Raw genomic sequence first — 25,194 nt, forward strand, 5'->3', positions numbered from 1 at the left:
TCTAATATGTAATACTTTGTTTCTATGGTATACTTGTATTTTGTTCTTCCATGGATTCAAAATCATTTATGAACATAATCATCGTTTTCTAGATGAAATTTCCACTTAAAATCTCAATTTCTTGAGATCATAGAGTTCTAGCTGAGAATTATCTATTTTAACCAATTTACTTTATTCATTAAAAACTAAGGCCTGAAGATTAAACTAAGGCCTAAAGAGATTGTGACTTAAGGTCACACAGAAGGCTAATAGGAACAAGTGTCTGGAGAGGGCAAATTTGGTGGAAGTACCCAAAGGTCCAGATTTACCAGGTTTCACGCAGTGTATCCACATTTTCCTATTTATACCCCTTTTTATTTTTTATTTTCTTGTTTGAAATTTTGGCTGAGGTTCTGTTATTATGTAAGAAAATGATTTGAAAATAATACTTACATTTAAATGTACTTGTACAATATAATGTGTTAAATTTGTGTGTATAGATGAGGAGTTTCTGTGGTGCATGGGCCAAATGTGGCCTGCTGCCTGTTTTTGTAGATTAAGTTTTATTGGCACACAGCCACGCCCATTCATTTCGGTGTCGTCTGTGGCTGCTTTTGCTCCCTAACAGCAGAGTTGTATATCTGCAGCAGACACTGAAGGGCCTGCAAAGCCTAAAATATTTACTGTATAGCCCTTTATAGAAAAAGTTCACCAACGCCTGGTGTAGGTGAATGTCTGAGTCCCAGAGAAGTTAAATGACGTGGCCAGTTTATCCATTCATGCATTTATGCCATCGCTAAAGAAATGCTTATTTGGTATCTATGTTTAAGGTGTTTGAGAAGGATATAAAAATAAATCAGATGTGGGTCCTGCTCACGAGGAGCTCATAGTCATGTTGTGGAAAATAAGTCAAGTTCACAAATGACTTCAATTCAGGGAAGAAAATAAAATGAAGAAGTTCATATTCTCCATAAAGGAAGATAAGAGAGATTATTTCCATCAGAGGTTTCATGTTAAAGAGTGTAGAATATATGACTGCCGTCCTTAACCTTCTTTCTAATATTGTCTCCTCTATCTTCTTTTATCAGTGTTATGTCTCAGCCAAGCCGCACTACATGCTGTTCCCAAACATGGCTGGCTCTTTCCTGTTGCATGCTTTTCATCACTCTTTCACCAATGGGCATACCTGTCTTCTCATCCCACATTTCCAACTACTACCTGTCCTTAAAGGCACAGTTCACATGTTATCTCTACTAGGATAGTTTTCCATAACCTTGTGGTGAGAAGTAATCTCTTTCCTCTGTCTTCTAGAGCATTTAAAAATTTTTTTCGATTTCTTATTTTGTATACCACTTTCCATATTGTGCTAAAATTGTTTCTGTATTTTAATCTCCTCTTCAGACAAGAGACTTGGTCTTATCAGTCTTTGTTTCCCTTTTGTTATCTATCCTAATGATTTCTACATAGTAAGTTGAATGAATGTTATGGAAGGATTCAATAAATATTATTAGGTTAAGAATTATAAAACAACCTGCAAGAAAATTTTCCTCCTATCACAAAAAGGACTGTTTTGTAACTATAAGGCAGTATTGCTATGTATTTTTTTCACTCTGAAAACATGCAGCTACTGATAACTAACCCTCGCTCTTTTTTTGTGCATCATGGCAAGATTCTTACTTGGGATATAATTTTCCTAGCATTAAAATCTTTTCCCATTGGACTGTGCCATTTAAAATGCTCCTTTTGAGGGGCCAGCCCGGTGGCGCAAGCGGTTAAGTGCGCACGCTCCGCTGCGGCGGCCCGGCGTTTGCCGGTTCGGATCCTGGGCGCGCACCGATTCAGCACTTGGCAAGCCATGCTGTGGCGGCGTCCCATGTAAAGTGGAGGAAGATGGGCACGGATATTAGCCCAGGGCCAGTCTTCCTCGGCAAAAAAAAGAGGAGGATTGGCAGATGTTAGCCCTGGCACAGGGCTGATCTTCCTCACAAAAAAACAAAAACAAAATGCTCCTTTTGGAATATCTGGTTATAATTGGTAAGTTCCGTAAAAATAACACAGTGAAATGAAATTGCTTATGGATTTTGTCATGCCAGATAGACGTTGCTTGAGTGATTGGTGACCAACCATTGAAATGTGATCGTTATTATCCCAAACTAGGTATATTCTTAGAATATCTGATTTCCAACATAGTGGTGACGGATTACCATGTTGGTGGCAACTTTTGGTAAGGAAGACTAGCAGAAGATGGAATTTTTTTTTTTAAGTTTAATGCTGCAGAGTTCCCTCTATTGTAATACTATATCTTATGCTTGAAATTTAATCAAATACGAAGATTTTTTTCCATTAATTTCTGGTTCTGTTTTTTTTATTGCTGTTCACAGAGCAGCATAATATTTATTTTGTTTATAGAAAAACTATTTGTGCCTTATCACCTGATACACTGTTGTGTTTAGTTAATAGTTATGAACAAAAAGAGTTCTTGAATTTTTTTCTGAATTTACGCTATATATTTGCCTTAGTATTCAATAAACCAAATGTAAAAGCATATTAAACTTTATAAGTTTTCTTTACAAGATAATTTTTTATGCTTAATTTACATGAAGTGTGATCATGTTACATACAATCCCTACTGTACATAATTTAAATAAAATCATGTCTTGTTTGTTTTTGCTTAAATAATTCATGGAAAAAACAAAGCTGTAAATAACCCTCATAAAGAATAGCAATTTTCAGGAATTTTAATGTGCTGAGCAAACAGATTTTATTTCCAAACTGTTTTACACACTGTGTTTCTCCTCTGGGTTTCTTGTGTTCTGAGCAGTAAAAGAACAGTGATGAGAGGCTGTGAGGACTATTAGGATTAAGAAAAGAAATTCCAATGGAGTTTACAAAAGAGCTTTGAAAAGTAAAACTACTTGCTTCTGGTAAAAGGGGATATTAGTTTAAAGAGATTTCATAGTGTTCCTAGTTATCTTTCTGGTTTATATATGTATATTTTTTCATATTATCATATTTTAGTGCAACAGCATTATAAGTTACAGTAATAAGCTTTATGAGAAATTTATATGTTAAATTTAATAATTTGTGTTTTGTGTTTGAGTCTCATCCATGTATTTAAAAGATGTCTGTATATATGCCTATAGATAGTGAGTTCTATCCAGAATGCTCAGCATTGAGAGTATAGAAGAGAGCTGTGGCAAGCAGTTGAGGTTTGATGAATGCATTCTTTTATCTCCTTTCATTGGAGACTTTTTAGCAAGATAAAGAATATAACTATTGTGAAAACAATGATATGTAATTTTTTATCCATTATATTAACCACAAATTTTAAAAATACCTGTAACATCTAGTGTGTAGGCAAGCACACAGGAAAATTGTCTTGTTCTTGGGAGTGTAAATTATTTCAGCTCTTTTTTTTTAAGTGCCAGAAATTTGCTAGTATTTATCAAAATTTAAAATGTATATGTTCTTTGACTTGACAATTCCACTCTTAAGAATTTCACCTACAAAGATATACTTTAAAAAATGTTCATTGAAAGGTTGTTTATAATAGCAAAATTTGGAAATAGCTCAAAAATTTTTCATCTGTAAAATGAAGACTGTGACACCTACCCTGCAGGTTGGTAATAAAGATTAGAAACAACACATATAAAGAACTTAGCACAAAGTCTGGCATCGCCAGGCAGATTACCTTAATCATTATGGTGTTAATAATTATTACTTTAGTAGACGGCAAGAGCTATTGAAGAGTTTTTAGGAGAATGAGATAGTTAAAATTAGTGTTTTGGGGCACTTAATCTGATAGTTTTCATGTGTCTTTTGGGAGTTTAGATTTTTTTTCTTCTGTTAAGGAGATTAATAATTTGATATAATTATGCTGCTATGGATGTATACATGATACTGTATCTTACAAAATACTTTGACGTATATGACTTTATTTAATTCATGCAACCATTGAAGCTGGATATTATGAAATCTGTTTAACAAAAAGAAAACTGAGACTGAGGTGCAGGGGCTTGCCAACCATCACACTATGCTAAGTAACAGAATCAGGACTTGGCCTAGGTTGGCTGGCCGTTAAGTACAGAGCACATTTAAAAATTACTATACCTTGGTTGGCTCAGTTGGAAAGAGTGAGGGCAAATAATAGCCGAACAGTGAAGAGCAAACAACTGTAGTGAACTTAGCCAGAGCCCGGAGAAATCTTCCCCCCATGTTAATAGTAATATAGGCAACACGTGAGATCAGGTTGTAGGAAAATGACTGTTGTGTGGATAGAAACGTGAAGAAAGCCTTTTGCTAGGTCATTGATCTTCAGTTATGAGGTTGTAATCCATGGTGTGTTGTTCTGATTGGGAAGTATGTTGTAAGTACTTTGAGAACGCTAAAATTCTGAAGTTAGCAAGTTTGTCAGTGACTTTGTGACTTTATTTAACAATATTTTTGTTCTTAAAATAGTTGAGAGTGAATTTGAAGTGGTCCGTGTGATATTCTATTCACTCATATTTGGGAACAAAAATTTTTTTTTAGTAGGAGCAAAAGGAGAGGCTTAGACCTTGCAAGTCCACAGTTGTATATAACTCTTATTTTATCTATATAGGCTGTAATCTAGGTAGCTCATGGAAGTATGTTTTGTGTGTGACTGTTATTTATCTATGTCATGGCTTAAGAAAGATTGAGAACTGTTACTACAGTGTATTTGTAGACATCTAGTTTTAACTACATAAATTTTCTTATCATTAACATTATTAGATTTTCCATTTTGGGCATAGATCTTTGATTTTATTATAGTAAAATTTTTAAATTTTGGGAACATAAAATGTTAAGAAATTTGAGTCTCATGTATGCATTGAAAAATAAGATTGCCTCTGTCTGTGAACCTCTGATCCCTGTCTCCAGTTTAAATCCCTAGAAGCTACCACTGCTATCATATTTATATTCTTCTGGAGTGTGTGTGCTAGAATTTTGCTATAGATTTGTTATATAGGGTACTCTTATTACCTGAAGTTGGATTTTGTTTGTAAGAAAAGAAGTGGCACAGAACTTTTCTTTCCTTCCTCCAGGCTCTTAAAAATAGGTATGGAATACCTACCTACAGGTATATTTGCACCATTCTCATTTAATCTTCATGGCAATCTTTGATGTATTCTTATTCTTATTCTTGGTTTTATAGAAGAGAGAAGAATCTCAGAAATAAATGCTTTGCCCAGTGTCGCATAGCTAGTAAATAATGAGTATAGATTCCAACAAAAGTCTTCTGACTGTAAATCCCCTGCTCAGTAAATGTTTCAAACTGCATCTAAGATGAATTAGAACTAGGCTGGGTTGTTAGTGTTTTTTTTGTTGTTTGTTTTTGTTTTTCAATTGATAGCTTTTGCTGGCACCTATTTCTGCTGTTGGATGGAGACTGTTCTCTTTCTGCTCCTTTTTTATCCCCTACTGGTATACCATTGTTGAGATCTAAAAACGGAATTCTTTCCCTTTTTTTTACGTCATGATGTTAGAGGCCAGTGAAAGTAACTGTCTTCACTTGGATTTGCTGACTTTATAAGTAAAGTACTGGAGTGAGCTGGTAGAGCTATAGAATAGTCTCTGATGCCTTTTACGTCTCCATGATATTCTTAGGTTGAACTGATCAAGTCTTGCAGAATTTACAGTAGAAAGTTCACTGATTCTTTTCCTTTTGACAGTAATTTTGTAATATATTTCTAATTGTGACTCATAAATATGTCATATTCAAGAGAATTTATGAAAACCTTTGAAAGAAACTTCATAAACCCTTTTCATAACAGAATGTCTGTTGAAATGCGAGGATATGTTTCTTTTCCTGCATATTTGATTCCAGTTCAGCTTCTAGAATATTTGGTGCAGAATTTGAAGATGATGTTGTGTAGACATGCTCTAAAGTGGATACATGAAAAGGAAAAATCTTCCTTTATTTTTAGGGAATCTTTTAGGGACTTTTTTAAGGATGTAGATAAGGCAAATACATTTAGGGTTGTGGGGTTTGGGGGGATAGTTTCAATAGGCAAGTTAAAAATCTGGGCTTTGAGGAGCCTGGGATTTTCTTCCCTTTGCTTGAAGTTAGAACGGTTTGAATTTTATACTCTAGCTTTTCTTCTCCTCTCTGTCCTTGCAGTTATTAGCACAGTCTGGAGTCAGAGTTAAAATTCTTGCTCTGCCACTTCGTAGCTAGCTGTGTGACCTTGGACGAGTTGCTTGTTTGACTCTAAAGACTCTCAAGTGTCTTATGCTTACTGATTGCATGATATATATTTTTCCATCTGACTTTCTTTATTGAACGCATGTCTGTTAGAGCCAGCATGTAGTTGGGTCATGCTTTTTTAATTGTTCTGATAATTTGTATCTCTTAATTGTAGTGTTTAGTCTATTAAGGTTTTTTGTTTGCCTTAGTTTATTTTCTTTAATAGCAACTTTATTGAGAATATAATTCACATACTATAACACTAACCCTTTTAAAGTGTACAATTCAGTGATTTTTAGTATATTCACGAAGTTGTGTAACCATCACCACTATGCAATTTCAATAAGATCTATTAACATTTAATAAATTACTGATGTGGCTGGATTTATGTCTGCCATTTTATTGTTTGTTTGTCTCCTCTTTTCACCTTCTGTTTTCCTTTTCTGTCTTTTTCGGATTATTTTAATTTTTGGAATTCCATTTAAATTTATCTACTGAATCTATCATTTACATTTTTTAGTGCTTTTTCTAGGGATTACAGTATACATCCTTAACTTTATATGGTCTACTTTACATTAATATTTCAGATAACATGTAGAAATTTTGCAACTGTAGTCTGCTATTCCCTTCTTCCCATCACCGTCCTCTATGTTATAGTTGTCATATGTATTTCATCTGCATGTATTATAAATTCCATGGGAAAATGTCATAATTTTTGCTTTAAACATGTTTGAAGTGAGTTAGCACATTTCCTTCATTAATGATCCAAATATCATGCAGTTGAAATTAAGATTGATTTTTATTTTTGTCCATTTTTAGGGTACATAGAAGAATTATTATGTTTTATTTTTATTTATGTTTTATTACATATATTTTTAATTGTGGTAAATCATACATAGCATAAAAGCTACCCTTTTCACATTTTTAGTGTACAATTCAGTGGCATTAAGTACATTTACCATGTGCAACTGTCATACTATTCATCTCTAGAACTTTTTCATTATCCCAAACTGAAACTCTGTACCCATTAAACAGTAACTTCCAATTTTTCCCACCCCTACCCCCTGGTAGCCTCTGTTCTACTTTCTGTCTCTATGAATTTGCTTATTCTAGGTAACTCTTATAAGTGGGATCATATAATATTTGTCCTTTTGTGTCTGGCTTATTTCACTTAGCATAATGTCCTCAAGGTTCATCCATGTTGTAGTATGTGTCAGAATTTCATTGCTTTTAAAGTCTGAATAGTCTATTATATGGATATACTACATTTTGTGTATCCATCATCTGCTGATTGTCACCCACCTTGTGTACAGATAGAAGGCTGAAATCATACTTTTTAATTCTTTTGTATCACTCAAGAAGCTTTTGATACTGGCTTAAGACAAGGTTGACATAAGGGAAGCCATATTGTAGAAAAGAAAAACTGTATTGTAACTTTGGGAATGACCTCTGACAAACTAATCCAGCTGGCTATGCACCCTCCAGGAGATCTAACTGCTCTGTAGATTTTACGACCCCTGCTTGTGCATGTACCTCCTAGCTGTGATAAGATGATAACTTTGTTTTTTTGAGTTCCTTAGGAATATGATGACCCCCGAACAGACAATCTGTGCTGATAGCCATCATCAGTGAAAACTGAAAGATTTGGTGTGGCACTCCCAGTCTGTCACACCAGAAGGTCAACATTCTTAATCCTCTCCCCAATAACCCAATGGCCTATATAACTGCTGTAAGATTTCATGCCCCCTTAAGATGGTTCTTTTGGACATGAGTCGGCCATCTTCCCTCTTGCTAGCAAGCTGTAATAAAAAAGTCCTTTTTCTCCTACCACCTTGCCTCTTGAGTATTGGCATGTCTTGCGGTGAGCAAAAGGCCCCCCCGTTGGGCGGTAACACTTTCAGTATGTGCTTGTTAACTATTAGATGAGAGAAGTTGCTGAATTAAAATTTGGAATTCTGGAAATATAGAAAGGGCAGTTTGAGAAATCTTCCTGTATTTTTATGTTGTAGTGCTATTTTTCATTTATAGTAACTTCATGATCTCTTAAAATTTATTTTCATCCATTTATTTGTATGTAACCCCTAAACTTAGAATTCAGTAGGAAAGATTTTTTTTTTATTCTAGTGAAGGTAATAGATTGGAGATTTTGTTAGATTAAATGAAGTAACAGGGGCCAGCCCGGTGGCACAAGCGGTTAAGTGTGCGCGCTCCGCTGTGGCAGCCTGGGATTCGCCGGTTCGGATCCTGGGCACGCACCGAGGCACTGCTTGGCAAGCCATGCTGTGGCAGCGTCCCATATAAAGTGGAGGAAGATGTGCACAGATGTTAGCCTAGGGCCAGTCTTCCTCAGCAAAAAAAAAAGAGGATTGGAAGATGTTGGCACAGGGCTAATCTTCCTCAAAAAAAAAAAATGAAGTAACATAAATTATCACTGTTACATATAGTTAATGATTCTTACTGCCCCAAATACATTCTAAAATTAAAATTTTAAGTGCATCCTTTCTAAAGTAGGTAAAGAGGCAGAAATAATGAGATGATTGCTGGGGCTTTGTTTTTAGCCTAGACCTTATCTAAAGATATTGTTACAAAGTTCCTGAGGCACCATATTGAAGCACAGCATGTGATATGCTAATTTGCTAAGCAGAGAGTATTCTTTTCTTGTATGTGCACACTTCCCAACATGCTTATAGTGTATTTGTGTGCACCCCCTGTGTGTGTGCATATGTGTGTATTTTCTTAGCTTTTTATTCAGTCTTTCACATGCTAGTTGGCTGTTGAATGTAGATGTTAAGAGAAATGAGAACATATCATTTGATAAAAATGATGTGTTGCATTTCTTAACCATTTTATTTTATTTGTAAGGAAATGTTTTGATAATGACAGCTTTAGAGATGCTGTTGCTGATTAGAATGCTGCAATTTATATAAAATATATTGAATATATAGACAGAATTGGTTATATATTTATATATGATATATAAAAGTCAGTACATTTCACTAGGGTAGTAGCATGCATTAGCTCAGTGTTTATTATTAATTGTATAATGGCATAATATTTAGAAGGCTAACTTTGGTTACTCTACTGTTGCAATACAAATTTAAAATCAGTTTTAAAATAATTGTTGAATCTAGGTGATGAATAACTGGAGATTTATTATATCATTCTGTCTACTTTTGATTGTTTTAAACTTTTCATTAAAAAAATCTGTAGAAGGAAATACGTTAAGACCAGAAGAAGTGTTTTTATGTCCTATATTATTCTGGGAGGCCAGATTATCATAGAGTATATAATGGATTCAGTCTTAATTTGATTGTGTTAGAGAATATATTAAACTTGGGAGACATTAAAGCTCTCCTTCATATCCAATATGAAGAGATTTCAGCCATTGTCTTTGAAATGTTTCCCTGTTATCAAAATGTCTGCTTTTACTCTTCTTCATCCCTTCTATTTAATGTTTTCATACCAGGAGAAAGAACATTGTTTTGTCTTTATCATTTAATATTAATAGAATAGACACCAAATTAAAGTCAAAGTGTGGTATCTAAAAGCATTAAGTTTTTCCAGGTCATCTTGGTTTGTCACATCTTGATTTAAGGCCACTGTAAAGAGTAAAGAAGTACCCTTCTCATGTGTATAAACTGGTCACTAGACTAGAGGGGAGATACAGAAGGAAAATCCCTCCTAGGTAATGTCAGTCACCAAAAAAAAAAATAAATAAATTCACTTGTTAAAAGGGCTTAATCTGGAGCAATAAGGAGTAACTTTCATTACCCCAGGTATCACATTAAAGTATTTATGTTTTACGTCCCATGATGGTAAGCTACTTCTACTAAGACTTATCTATAACATAGCGTTACATTTCTCAAAGAGCTTTTACCATGCTATGCTTTTATGGTGTGTGCTTGGATTAAACTAGACAAAGAAAATTATCTCCAGGACAGATTAATTGACACAAGAAATAATCATATTTTGATTCATTTGTGTTTGTTTATAATAGAATAAGAATTTGAGAAATTAAGTCCTTCCTTTGTCATATTACTGTGTTAGACCATTAATTCCCTGCCCCTACGGAACATCCATTAACACTTGGCACAGTTAGGAAAAATGATGTGGTACAGTAGGATGAGCAGCTTCCACTGATAGTATATATATTTTTTAATTGCAAGAAACCAAACAGGCGAACTCACTTGAGTTCACCTAGCAAAGGGTAAGAATCTATGTGGAATAATTTCGGATGGATTACAAAAATGGAAGAGACCATTATTTCATTTACATAAAGAGGTTTATCTCATACCTTCTGGCAGGAGTGGGAAGGTACCAGGCACTATTCTAGATACTAGTTAAATTCAGTGGTGAGCAAGACAAAAATCTGAGTTGTCATGGAGTTATTTTCTAGTACAGGAAGGTAGATAATGAATTAACAAAGTCAGATCATGATGAGTGCTATAAATAAAATACAGGGGGATGATGCAAGACAGCATTGGTTCCTGGGGCACCTGGGTCTCCTTGAGACCCTTGAGAAAACAAAACTGTGTTCATAGTAGTTTTTTCCCCACTCATTCTCCCATGATTGTGCAGTAGGGTTTTCCAGCGGCTATATGATGTATGTTATCATAACAGATTGAATGCAGAACCAGATATGAGAATCCAGTTGTCTTCTATTAAGCCAGATGTTAGAGATTTGCAAAAATGTAAAACATTTCCACTCTTACTGATTTATTTGTCATGGAAATGTTAATTCTAATTGTTAATTTTAAATGAGTTTATTCTTTTAAAAAGAATTGATAAATATTTTTAAAATGTCTTCATTTTAATATAGTGAATATTGATAGATATAACACACATAAGCAAAAGTTCTTTGAGATGATCAATTTCTTAGAACTGTAAAGAGGTTCTAAGCCTAAAAAGTTTGAGAAACACTGTGTCAGAAGGTGAATGGATGGTCTGTTTAGATAAGATGGTACCAAAAACCTCTTTGAGAGGATGACCTTTAAGCTGAGATTTCATGGGAGAAGAGCATTCTAGGGAGAAAAGCAAGATTTCTATGACTACCCTTCCCCACTGCACTTCCACATTCTTTTCTGGCCTTATTATAATTACTTACATGTCAGTCAAGGACCTTTACTTATCTATCTCTGAATTCCTGTTGCTTACCACCTTACTTATAAGTCATTAATAATTCCTTCCCAATTTTAATGGAATTGCTTATATGCATTTCCAAACATGAAACAACCTTTTGGAAGGAGGCTTAATTTCTTTGCTATTCATACCGAGCTAATTTGAAATATATTTTTATTACTTTAAAAAAATTAACGAATATTTGTTAGGATCTATTATTTCCTATTAAATTAATTCCTTTTGCATGAAAAAAATCATATATTGGATTTCTATATATGATTTTAGTGTAATATGGCTTTGTCTTCCATGTATATTTTTGCATTTGTTTTGCATTCTTTATACTTTGGAGTTTTAATTTGGGCCTGTATTTATTAGTGTAGTGTATAAAGACTCTCTGTGTTTTTTATTATCATGCCTGCTACTACCATCCTTTATCATACCATTTAAAAGCAAAAGCAATTTTAAAAATGAATAGTAGAGAAGGACAGAAAGGAAGTAATGAGTTTAGATAAAATCAGAGTATAAGCCACAAGGTTGATTGTGACCATAATATGACAGGACAAGATTTCTACCCTTAGCAAATCCTTACCTTTTTCTGAGTGCTTACTGTGTGCCGGCCTTATTCCAAGCACTCTGAGTACTAACTCATTTGCTTTTAATAACAGCCCTATGGGTGGATAGTATGTCTTCACTTACAAGTGTAAGAAGCAAAAGGGGGGTGAGTTTAAGCAAGTTGCTCAAAGTCACACAGCTGTTAGTGCCAGGGCAAGGATTTGAACCCAGGCATTGCCTACACTCCTAACTTCTGGGCTATGCTACCTCTGCAGAAGAGATTGTACAACTTGTTGTGTAATGAAACAAAATAAAACCTTAAAATATTTTCATCTCTCTTTTTCTCACCCATCAATATGTTTTCCCTGTAAGACTATATAATTTGTTTTAATTTTATAATTATAGTTTGTTAAGCCTCTTGGTATCTCTAGCTTGTAGAACAATTCCAGACCCAAAGGGACTATACAAAGAGTTGTCTGGGGGCCAGCCTGGTAGCGTAGTGGTTAAGTTCGTGCACTTTGCTTCAGCAGCCCTGGGTTCACAGGTTCGGATCCCAGGTGCAGACCTACGTGCCACTTATCAAGCCATGCTGTGGCAGGCATCCCACATATAAAGTAGAGGAAGATGGGCACGGATGTTAGCCCAGGGCAAAAAGAGGAGAGTTGGCAACAGTTGTTAGCCCAGAGCTAATCTTCCTCACCAAAAAAAAAAAAAAAAAAAGTTTTTTTGTAAAAGTTCAGCTTTTCCCCCTAAAAGCTAAAAGTGGGAAAAAGAAGCGGATGAAATAAGAAGAAAAGCACATAGAAGAAAGAGAACAGTGGAAAGCAGTGGTGGTTTGTGGTAGAGCCTGTAGTGTGGTGGCTCTCATTGAGTCAGTGTGTGGCAGCCATGTCAGCAGCCAAGAACAGGCATGTTGGAGGACTCACTGTTCAGGTGGTTTGGCCAGTATAGTTTTAGTGACTGGGATGTAGAGGTCTTAGCAGTAACACTATTTGGAGGAGATTAAAAACAGCAATGGGAATGATTAACTACAGATATTGAAAGATACCAAATAAGGAATAAGAAAAGATAGAAGAGAAAACAGTTCTCTCTGAGGTGCCAAAAAGTAACCAAATAATGCAGAAATATATATCCTGTAGAAGGTGGACAAATGTTTCTATCTTCTAGGGAAATTACCTGCATAAGTATACACTTTCTTCAAGGTAAAAGAAAGTCAAAGCTCCTGGATTGGTGATAGATAGGCGGGTATAGAAATATAGAATAAGAAAGAAGACTCTGTTAAATGGGTCTCTCTGATAGGGGAAGGATGAGGACTTGGGTTTCTACTGAACTAATGATTCTTGTTTGGAAGATTGTTAAAGATTATAAAAAGTGGTTTCACTTGTGCTTTTTTTTCAGTCTGTATATACCCTATGATATCATTATCTCTAATTTATAGATGAAGAAACTGAATCAGAAATAAAATGATTTTCCTAATCACATACTATTAGATGGTCAGTTCTTTTGATTATTTTTATTATTATTTTTTTTAATAAATTTTTTGTTTATTGCAGTAACATTGGTTTATAACATTGTAAAAATTTCAGGTGTGCATCATTGTACTTCAATTTCTGCATGGACTACATCATGTTCACCACCAAAATACTAATTACAACCCATCACCACACATGTACCGAATTATCCCTTTCGCCCTCCTCCCTCCCCCCTTCCCCTCTGGTAACCACCAATCCAATCTCTGTCCCTATGTGTTTGTTTATTGTTGTTATTATCTACTACTTAATGAAGGAAATCATACGGTATTTGACCTTCTCCCTCTGACTTATTTCACTTTGCATTATACCCTCAATGTCCATCCATGTTGTCACAAATGCCTGGATTTCATCGTTTCTTATGGCTGAGTAGTATTCCATTGTGTATATATACCACATCTTCTTTATCCATTCGTCCCTTGATGGGCACTTAGGTTGCTTCCAAGTCTTGGCTATTGTGAATAACGCTGCAATGAACACAGGGCTGCATGTACCTTTGCAAATTGGTGTTAGTTCTTTTGATTAAAGTCTGTTGTTTTTTCAAGCCCTGAGGGTTCTAAAAAGCTCGAGTTTAACTGCGTACCATTATATGGAAAACTTAAGTTTAGCCAGAAACCACAAGAAGAAAAAAATAACCAGATCTTTAGTGTGGTGTTGTATGATATTTGTTGTGATTAATTTTTTAGGGGCTTTAAGAATCTGGTATGCTTTTTCGGTCATCAGAGAAAGATAAGATTATATTCAAACATGTAACATTATGAGTGCTTACTTGTATTATGGGATTCTTCGGAAAAATAATTGTCCGAAGAATAACTTAAAATAGTAAATTAACTTATTAATGATACCTTTATTCATTTATTCTATTGCCATATTTATTTTGAAATTTTCACTTAAATTTTTTTATTTTAATTATGAAAGTTACAATTTATTTTAAAAGTTAATAATAGATACTAGAAGTCTGTGCACATTTCATTTTAGATTTTTTCCCCTGTAAATTGCAGATTAGATTATGGTGAATAGAATAATATTCTGTGCCCCAATAAATGAGCCCCTGCTCATATAAACTAAATATTTTGTTTATTTTGAGATCTAAGTCATTAGTTTATATGATTTATAATTTTTTTCTTGACAAGCTTCTAGACTTTTCAGAGTCTTTCCAAGTCTCTGGTGAGCTTTAGATTACTAAGTCCAGAATTTGTTGACTGAGCAAATGAATAAACCAATAGATTAATACCTTGTTGATTTTTTTCTTTTTCTTTTTTGCAACCAGAGATTTTATTTTCACTCTTAGGAAACTTGGAAGTAATGGAAGCTTTTAAACAAGTTTCACAAATCTTAACCAAAGCTGACCATGTTTTCAATAATGTTTTGCACAATATTTTTAATGTTTTGCACAAAAATTTCATATTTGTCTTAGCTTTTCTATGAGATTAAAAGTGGTGACAGGGCTGTTCTGTTGGTATTTTGCAGCTAGCTCTTTTAATTGATGTTGAATTGTGGCTTTCCATGCACACGGGGTTAAACAAAAAGGTTGCAGTCATCTAGTGAGAATTTTTCCTTTAATGTGCTCATTAGTGGTGGCAAGTCCAGGTTTCAGCACATGTCAGTAATTTACATTTCATTGCTGAGTGGCTGCCCTTGTTCAAGAGTTGTTTCTAAGCCTGATGAATATATATTGGGAATAAACAGAGTAGAAGAATTGAAAGCCAAATACCCTGCCAGGCCTTTCAGTTGGTTCTGAAGCCTCCAGTGGATCTCTGATTAGCAATGCATGAAATAGGATGAAAATGCAAAGATGAGGCCTACAAAAGTTGTCACAGGTAGGCTATCCCCTTAAATCCCCTTTTTGTGACCACCTTTCCATTTCATCTTCCCCAAATTCTTCTTTCATGGCAGACTTTCTCTTAAAGTGCAAATACTGTTAGACCTAGTCGGTGAACAATAGAGGATCAACCTAGTTCCTTTCCCCCTTCTAACTATTAAGGCAAGCCTGATTGTTATGCAATGAGTCGACAGAAGCAAAGGGCTTGATAGGCTTTACAGCTCCTAGGGACCCCGTTCTTGTGATTGGGGTCTCTGTGGTGATTCCTTTTGGGATTCGTTTTCCCTCTTTGCCTGATTGGTACCAGCTTGTTCTGGCTTTTGAAGGCTTGCGTAGATCATTAAAGGGTAATCTGTGGAGGCCCTGGTCAGTGTTGCTGGACGTAGGGACAGACTCGGTTAATGTTGTCTTTGAAATTGGGGTGGTTGGGAAAATCCAGAAGTTTTCTTTTGGTAGAAAAACGATGTATTATAATGAAGCATTTTTAGAACTCATGATTTTATTCTAAGTTATTTCATGCATAGATGGAGTAGCATTAGGAAACATTGGTAGCTATCTTTAGAAGATTAAAAATGTTGCAATTCTTTATACATTTTAAGTTTATTTACATATATATGGAGATTTGGGTTTATTGTAAGAAAGTAGGTATTAATATTGCCAGTTGTGTGTGTTTGTATGATCACCTGTTGTCTATTCATTTATTTTTTGCTGTGTTTTTCAAAACATTGAATTAAGAAGTTTTGTTCAGAATTCATGGTTAAAATCAAAGGTGAGTGAATTTATGACTAACAATACAATATTGAAAGATGTTGAAAAATATAAGTACTCATGTCAGATTATTATTAAAGTCAGGTGGATGTGATTTAGCTCTTGGATCATTGAAACATGAAGGCATGTTAAGCACAGTTTATTAAGTCTTTGTATTAGCTTTTTTATTAGCTAGACTTTTAATAGAGGAGCAACATGGTTTTTGGAAATTTTTTATGTGTATGAAGATCAAGATGTAAATCTTGAGACTATTAGTTTAGTAATGTTCTGATCAGTACTTTTAGGCTTAGCAAAAGGGTAACAATAAATTTACCTTCCAGATGACTACTTGAAACTATTCCTTTTGGATGCTTGCCAAATAAAAGCCCATGGGATTAAGTTCTGGAAAATCACTTGCAAATTTGTGGGGGATATCAGTGACTTTGAATGTTTAACTGTCCAAACTGTCATCTACATGCGTTCTGTCTCTGTATTGGGTAAAAAAATTAGAAGTTTGTCAGCCAGTTAGAATTAAAGTTGACATCTGCTATTAATTGGTGTTTTATTTTCTTCCAAGTCAGTAAAAATTCAGTAAGACATGAATTATCAAATTTTGCAATGCTAAGCAACTTGTCAAGTGACAGTAGGCACTAACTTGAGCACTTGTACAGATGGGAAGTGTTAAAATGTTGATTAATCCTCCAAGTTCTGATTATGGTTTTAGAAGGCTAAAGCTTCTATAACCATTGCCAGCTTTCTAGTGTCAGATAGTATTCATTTGTTAATTTTGTAGGCTTTTTTCAATTACTGGCAAATTGCCTCTGGTATACTGAGCATTCAACTAGTTTTGGTGATACTTAGTCTAGTAGCCTTAGAATCAGAGAAGGCATTGTAGAATTCTTCTGTTTCTCAAATCTATTATTTATTTAGTTAACATCTTAGTCAAATTCTTTTTAGTAAAAAAAAATAGAAAAAATCTAAAAGTGAGCTTTAAGATGGTATTTTCTTATACATACTTACGTTGTATTGAGAAGGGAGTATCTGAATCTTGGCAAAGGAAGCCTTGCATGGACCCCCTGTTGAAAAAGAAAATTATTTCTATTTTTACCATTTCCAAAACATTTTAAGATATAAAACATAAGGATAGAGAAATCAGTTCCTTCAAGAAGAGCTTGTAAAAATAACAAGATTTCAAACATTCTCAGAACTAAAAGAGACCAAAGAAAATATTCTCATCATACAGATTACATTTTAATTTTCTAGTTACTGAAAGTTTCGGCATGGTACTAAGTAGTCGCTTTATAGAAAGTGTGTCTTTTTTTTTTTTTTTTTTTGCTAATTGTTAATATGAAAATGGATTTCCTATTTGAATAGATCTGTACATTAGAGGTAGAATTCTGTTTTAAAAGTGGTTAGGACTTGTAGCAACATTTCTCAGATTAGTTTCTTAATATTATTGGACTTCAGTTTAATTCAGGTCTTCTTTTTTATTGTTCACTTAAGAATATCTGATGTTTTATGTAGTAATGTATTTTTGCTACTAGAAAATCATCAGGTTGTTTAATTTGATTCAGAAAATCTGTCCTGTACAGTTACTTGGATGTTGTCTAGATTTTATTTCAACTTAAAAACTAGAAAAGATGCTTATGTAAATTAATAGTTTTACATACAGTTGATAAATAGCATCTTAAACCCAAGGGCCAGTTTAGCAGTTATTATACATTTTTAGAAAATCGTTGAAAAATAGAAAATTTAGATCTTCTAGCTAAACTATACAAAACACTTTTATAGTCATTGCAGTGCCTGATAACTTCAGGGTTCATTGCCCCTGTACATTTTTCAAATTATTTGCTTCTCAATACATAAGGCTTTAATTTACCTCCTACTGGCAAACCCCAAATGGGTATTTAAGAATTTTGAAAGTGGACTGCTATAGTTGTGCTTCAGCACTGGCTTTGATTGCTGACACAGAATTTCTTAAGACACCCCAAATTTAGAAGGATGGGAGGTTTAGGCAGCATCTTCTAAGCAAATGCTAAGGTGCTTTTTTTCAGACACAGAATTACTGTTTTCTATAATGTTTTTCTTTGTTTGAATCCTGTTTTAATGCCTGTTTATTTTAAAAAATAATTTAGGCACAAAATTTAACAACATTTTTTTCACTATTAACTTAAATTTTTGTTTATATGGCCTGTTTTAATCTTTAATTTTACAAAAATTAATAAAGTTAAATATTTGTAGCTTAAAGTACACTAAAGCAATAATAATCGCTTCTGTAAATAACTGATGTTATTAGTAAGTGTAATTTATATACTGATGAAAAATACAGATGACTAATATCTCAAGTGTGCATTCTCTTAGAGGCGCTCAAGGTGACTTTCATGTCATTCTTTTATGCTTGCTGTGTTTTTAAGGAATAAGGGAAATAGTTGATACCAGTATTTTACTGAAAGAAGACTAAAACCTACAGCTGGTATTTGAATTGGGGTAATACTTTACTTTTTTTGACCTTAAATGCTCTCACGATTTTTTAGGAAACTGAGTTCATGGTAGACCTGACTTTTTAATTATTTCTGTGTTTTCAGCTCAGTTTAGTCACTAATAACTTGACTTGTTACTTATGTTCTTACTTTTCTTTGCCCCGTTGCGTGCAGTTCCTGTTGTTTAAATCACCAAGCTTTCTTTATCATGTGATCCTGTCTCTCTGTTGACAGTTGATTGGATCAAGGATTAGTGTCTGACCCAAAGGCAGTCATCTACAGAAGGGTCATGGCCCGGGTGGTGTGTGTGGGGTATGTGTGTGGGTGTGGATGTGGATGTGTGTGGTGGGGGCTGTGGGTGGTGGTGGGGTGCAGAGAAGGTTGTGACACTGAACTGAAATAACTGAAAGATGAGAAGGAGCAGCTAGCACTGGAAGATCTGGGGTAAGCCTTCTGCAGGCAGAGGGAAAAGCAGGTGTACATGTTCTGAGTCAGGAATGAGATTAGCTTTTTGCATTGAGAGAAGGAAGCTGGTGTGGCAGGATAATAAAAATGAGGAGGCGTGTAGTATAGGATGAGGTTGGAAAGGTAGGCTCAGGGCAGATCAGTTAGGGCCATTGTAAGAAGCTGGGATTTTCGTCTAAGCAGCATTGGGGAGCCGCTGGGGGGAATTTTAGGCACGCAGTGACATAATGTGATGTACTTCCATATCAAGAATGCATATCAGACTGAAGAATTATATGATTCAAAGCAGTTATGATAATAGGAGTAGAAAAAATTTAAACTGTAAACTAAATATGACAAGAAACAGTGCTCTAGAAGAAGTCTCATACTGGTCCACCTGTAGAAGTCCCCACTCCTTAATTTTGTCCTACTGTTCTTAGGACGCATCTCTTTGTGAAAACAAAGCTATCTTCTAATTTATACTTTGCAAGTCATCTACTTTTCAGTAAATCCTGCCGTTACCTTTAGAGGTTAATCTAATACTAAGAATCCTTCCTCTTCCCACAATGGTTTATTTCCCCAAATCTGGATTACTCAGTCTTGATAAATGCTCCAGTAAGACAGCCCATAGGAGCTTTTGATGTGGTAAGTCCTAGGAACAATTAGAGGGTAGGTGTGAATACAAAGGGAATATATGGTATTCCAGTTTAAGGTGGCCACGCTTAATTCTGTCTCCTTTGGTATCTTCCTGCCAGTGATAATTACTGATGCGCTTCTTTAACTTTCTGTTGGCTAGCAGGCAATGGTTCCACCACACAAATATATTTAAATGAATGCTTGTACATTGTTGGTGTGCATGTGTGCACACATACACTCACATTCTAGTGGACACTTTGTCTCTCCAACATCCTTTCCACCGTGGGTGATTTGTTTAAGCTGGTTATGATAATCTTATCTTCCCTGACAATTATTGATTCAGGGATGAATCAGTGAAGGCTTAAGCCAGTTTGGGCCAATGAAACATGATGAGAGGCTTTTTTGGGATTCCTCGGAAAGAAACTTTCTGATTCTTAAGAGAGAGGCAGTGGTGCTCAAGCTTTCTCCCTCCGTTTCCTCACACCTTTTGTGAATGAGCGGGCTTGGTGCTGCTGGCAGCCACATTGTGACCATAAGGATAGCTAGCCTAAGGACAGAGCTGACTTACAGAATGGGGCAGATCTGAGACCATGGCAGAGAAATCCAGAATTGGAAGATAGACTTTTAGAAGAATTTCTTTCTAGAAGTGTTGGTGGGGTGGTGTTGGGGGAAAGGGAGAGTAGGGATATTTAATGGGTTAACAGCACTTTTGTACTTTATCAAATATTTATTGAAAAGTTTTCCTATCTCATTGTGCTAGACACTGAGGAACTTAGTTAAAAGAGAAAGTAAGGCACAGAACTTATTTTTCCAGGAAACTTATTTATGGGTATTGGATTTTGATTCTCTCTGTGATTGGACTATCCCTTGTATTGGATTTGGGGACTGAAAGAACACTCAGTTATTGATATGAAGTTGAAAATTTTAGGAACCCAGAGCTTAAAGTATTAATTCTTAACTTATTAGGGAGCCAATGTCAGCACTGTGAGTTGCTTTAATGATGTTGCCGGGCAGCTAGAACTATCATATAGCTAGAACTATTGCTATATTATACATGGTTGTTTTAAGGGATCCAAGATTGAGAAGATAGGTAGGCTTGAGGAAAGTACTGGAAACAGAGACTAGCTGGCAGTCAATTCTTATTTCTCTCTGTGTTTATACTTCGTTCTTTGAAACCTTTCTGAAAACCTGTCTACTTTCATCCTCTCTTCTCTGCTGGCCTGGCTCTGTGGAACGTGCTGACTCCGCAGCCCCTGACCTTATGTGTTTTAGGTCTGGCATCCTGAAAAGAGGAAAGCCTCTTTTTTCTTTCTGTCCCCATTCCTGGGAAAAGGACTATGATAGATCTGGTTTGGGTTAGCTACTTTTTGCTGCAATCATCTCTGTTCAGGAGACAAGGTCACATCATTCAAAAGCGCTGCAGTTGAGAGATGTTTTGCTATGGTTGGGAAAAGGGCAGTTCAGGAAAGTTGTGAGCTGGCTAACTCTTCCACAAAATGTCTGTTATACCACGTAATTACAGGGCAGTATGATAATTGCAGCAGAGTATATCTGTGTAGGTGTTGCATAAAGGTAGTGGTTAATTCTGGTAGATTGGGATTTGGGTATAGCTGGAGAGAAAATTGTCAAACTTCAAATAAGAGGGGTGTGTATGTATGAAAGGATTAGTGAAGAAGAATATTTTGTCTTCATATAGCTATTGGTGTCCTCTCTAGGAATTTACTTCTATCATAAAAACTCTGTACCCCAATAAAGCTGAGTTTCATAATTGTAGCATCATTAAAATTAGAAAGTACACATGTAGAAGAAAATCATGGACTTTTTGCACCAGGAAGAACTTAGAATTTATCTAATTTGATTGTTTGGCATATATCTTTTAATGCGGAAGATACTGGTAAATACAAAGATGAAGCAGGTACCCAACCCTGAAGAAGTGTATAGGGAGGAGGTACGACAGGGAAGGGGAGATGTGGGGAGGAGTTTAACCCGTAAGAGAGTCATACATGGCCTTGTGGAGAAGTCAGACGATGAAGTGATTACTTTTGATGGAGGAGGAGTGTCTAGAAAAGTCTCATGAAGAACGTGGCATTTGTTTTTTTATATGTTTTTTAAAATTTCTGTTCAATTTATTTAAACTAAAACAACAACAACAACAATTCACCCATTTCTCCCAACTCCCCACTCCTCACCTCTTACAACTGCCAATCTGTTCACTGTATCTATGAGCTTAGTTTTCTTTTTTTTTAATTCCACATATAAGAGACATCATATGGTATTTGTCTTTCTCTGCCTGACTTATTTCACTTAGCATAATGCCTTTGAGGTCCATCCATGTTGTCACAAATGGCAAGATTTTGTTCTTTTTTATGGCTGAATAATTTTCCATTGTATATATATACCACAATTTATCCATTCATCCATTGGTGAACACTTTGGTTATTTCCATATCTTGGCCATTGTAAATAATGCTGCAGTGAACATGGGAGTGCATATATCTTTTTGAATTAGCGTTTTCTTTTTCTTTGGATAAACACACCCAGAAGTGGAATTGCTGGATCATGTAGTAGTTCTATTTTTAATTTTTTCTTTTTTTTTTTTTTTTTGGGTGAGGAAGATTCGCCCTGAGCTAACATCTGTTGCCAATCTTCCTCTTTTTCCTTAAGGAAAATTCCCCCTGAGCTAACATCTGTGCCTATCTTCCTCTATTTTGTATGTGGGTTGCCGCCACAGCATGGCCACCACCAAGTGGTGTAGGTCCACGCCCAGGAACTGAACCCAGGCCGCCAAAGTGGAGTGCACCAGACTTATCACTAGGCCACGGGGCCGGCCCCGTTTTTAATTTTTGGAGGAACTTTCATACTGTTTTCTGTAGTGGCTGCACCAATTTACATTCCCACCAACAGTGTGCAAGGATTCCCTCTTCTCCACATCCTCGATAACACTTGTTATTTCTTTTTGATAATAGCCATTCTAACAAGTGTGAGGTGATATCTCATTGTGGTTTTGATTTGCATTTCTCTGATGATTAATGATGTTGAGCATCTTTTCATGTACCTGTTGGCCATCTGCATATCTTCTTTGGAAAAATGTCTATTTAGATCTTCTGCCCATTTTTTTTTTTTTTTTTTTTTGTGAGAGAAACCAGCCTGAGCTAACATCTGATGCCAATCCTCCTCTTTTTGCTGAGGAAGATTGGCCGTGGGCTAACATCCGTGTCCATCTTCCTCTAATTTTTATGGGACATCGCCACAGCATGGCTTGACAAGCTGTGTGTCAGTGCGTTTCCGGGATCCGAACCTGCGAACCCTGGGCCACCGCAGTGGATTGTGCGCACTTAACAGCTATGTCACTGGGTCGGCCCCATCAGATCTTCTGCCCATTTTTTAAATCTGATTGTTTGTTTTTTTGCTATTGAGTTGTATGAGTTCTTTATATATTTGGGATATTAGCCCCTTATCAGATATGATTTGCAATTATTTTCTCCCATTCAGTAGGTTGCCTTTTCATTTTGTTAATGGTCTCCTTTGCTGTGTGGAAGCTTTTTACTATGATGTAGTCCCACTTGTTTATTTTTGCTTTTGCTTTTGGTGTCAGATTCAAAAAGTCATCACCAAGACCTATGACAGGGAGCTTTACTGCCTATGTTTTCTTGTAGGAGTTTTATGGTTTCACGTCTTACATTCAAGTTTTTAATCCATTTTGAGTTAATTTTTGTGTGTGGTGTAAGATAGTGGTCCAGTTTCATTCTTGTGCATGTGGCTGTCCAATTTTCCCAGCACCATTTATTGAAAAGACTGTCTTTTCCCTATTGTATATTCTTGGCTCCTTTGTCAAGAAGGTGTCATTTGAACTAGGTATTGAAGATAGGTAGTATTTGGGGCTGGCCCTGTGGTTTAGCAGTTAAGTGCGCGCGCTCCGCTGCTGGCGGCCCAGGTTCGGATCCTGGCGCACACCGACGCACTGCTTCTCTGGCCATGCTGAGGCCATGTCCCACATACAGCAACTAGAAGGATGTGCAACTATGACATACACTATCTACTGGGGCTTTGGGGGAAAAAAACAGGAGGATTGGCAATAGATGTTTGCTCAGAGCTGATCTTCCTCACAAAAAAAAAAAAAGAAGAAGAAGATAGGTAGTATTTGGATAGAGAGATGATAGAGGAGACGAATGGAGATACAAAAGAGGAAAAGACATTTCAGGAAAGGAATTAATTTTCCTTGCTCTATCTTCAAAATAAATTTAGAATCTGACCACTTCTCACTACTACCAGTGCTACCATTTATTTCAGTCACCGGCATCTCTCGTCTGTGTCATCACATTAGCTTCCTATTTGGTCTCCAAGCTGCCATCCTTATCTCCCTCTAGGGTATTCTCAAAACCCAGTCGTGATCCTTTGACACGTAAGTCAGATATCAGCGGTTCTCTGCTAAAAACCAAACAACACAATACTTTCAATAGCTTCCCATTTCATTCAGAGTAAGAGCCAAAGTCCTTCAAGCCACCACCGCCCCCCCACAATTATTTTTTCTTTCTCACTTACTGTGTTTTAGCTCTTCCTTGAGGTAAGGTATGCTTACAACCTCAGGGCCTTTTTGCTTGTTAGTTTCTTTGCCTAGAACACTTTATCTACAGATATACCTTCTTTAGGCCATTACTCAAAAGTTATTTTATCAAATAAGCTGACTATCCTAATTACAATTGCAAGTTAGCATTCTCCTACCACCTCACACTCTCAATTCCCATTTCCTAATTTATTTTTCTCCGAAGTACTTATTGCTGCCTGCTTTATATTTCATTTATTTTGTTTGTCTTTCTTTCCCACTGGAATGTAACCTACACACCCGCAAGAGTTTTCTTTTTCTCTCTTGATCATTACTATTTTCTCAGAACATTATCTGGCTCATATATATTTGCTTGATGAGCAAATAAATGAATAAGAGGTGGATTGTCTAGCTTTATTTTTGGGCCGTACAGATTTGATCCCTTCAATTCTCTCTTAAGTAGGCAGACGTTTATAAATACAGAAATCACTTCTAAGTCATCTCTGTAAGGTGGCTATTCAGCTGTTGCTCATGCTTATAATGACTAGAGTTTTAAACGCTTTTATCATATAGGCCAGCATTTGGCAAACTTTTTCTGTAAAGGGCCAGATAATAAATATTTTAGACTTTGCAGGCCATACTGTCACAACTATACAACTTAGTTGTAACTTCATAACTCTGCAGTTGTAGCATGAAAACAGCCCTAGACTATAGGTAAATGAATGGGAATGGCTGTGTTCCAATAAAACTTTATTTATGGACACTAAAGTTAGAATTTTATAATTTATAAATTTTATTTATAATTTTAATTTTTAACATGTCATGAAATATTCAGTTTTTTATTTTTTCAAACTATTTAAAAATAGACAGAAATTGACTACTCTATGGTCTGAGTATAGTATTTGAAACAGCTACATATCTGCACAAATTAATATTTAATCTAATACACATTTTGCTATCTTGTTTGTAAGTGCACATGTAGTGCTGGCTGCTAAAAAGAGACTTTGGGTGACACTGTGAATAGAAAAGCACATGGTACAGTTATTGCTGCTAATCGATGGGGAGTGTTTTGTAATGTGGAAAATAAAAAATAGGGTTAATATACAAGTAATCTGGGAATGTGTTATACAATTTAAATGT

At 35.5% G+C, this 25,194-nt stretch overlaps 1 protein-coding gene across 2 annotated transcripts in view; it reads left to right on the forward strand.

Moving 5' to 3' along the window:
* PCCA (propionyl-CoA carboxylase subunit alpha) overlaps nt 1-25,194 on the forward strand; it is a 415,707-nt gene that overhangs the window by 79,506 nt on the left and 311,007 nt on the right. The window lies entirely within an intron of this gene.

The sequence above is a fragment of the Diceros bicornis genome, chromosome 9, assembly GCF_020826845.1.
Source record: "Diceros bicornis minor isolate mBicDic1 chromosome 9, mDicBic1.mat.cur, whole genome shotgun sequence".
NCBI classification, from domain to species: Eukaryota; Metazoa; Chordata; class Mammalia; order Perissodactyla; family Rhinocerotidae; genus Diceros; species Diceros bicornis.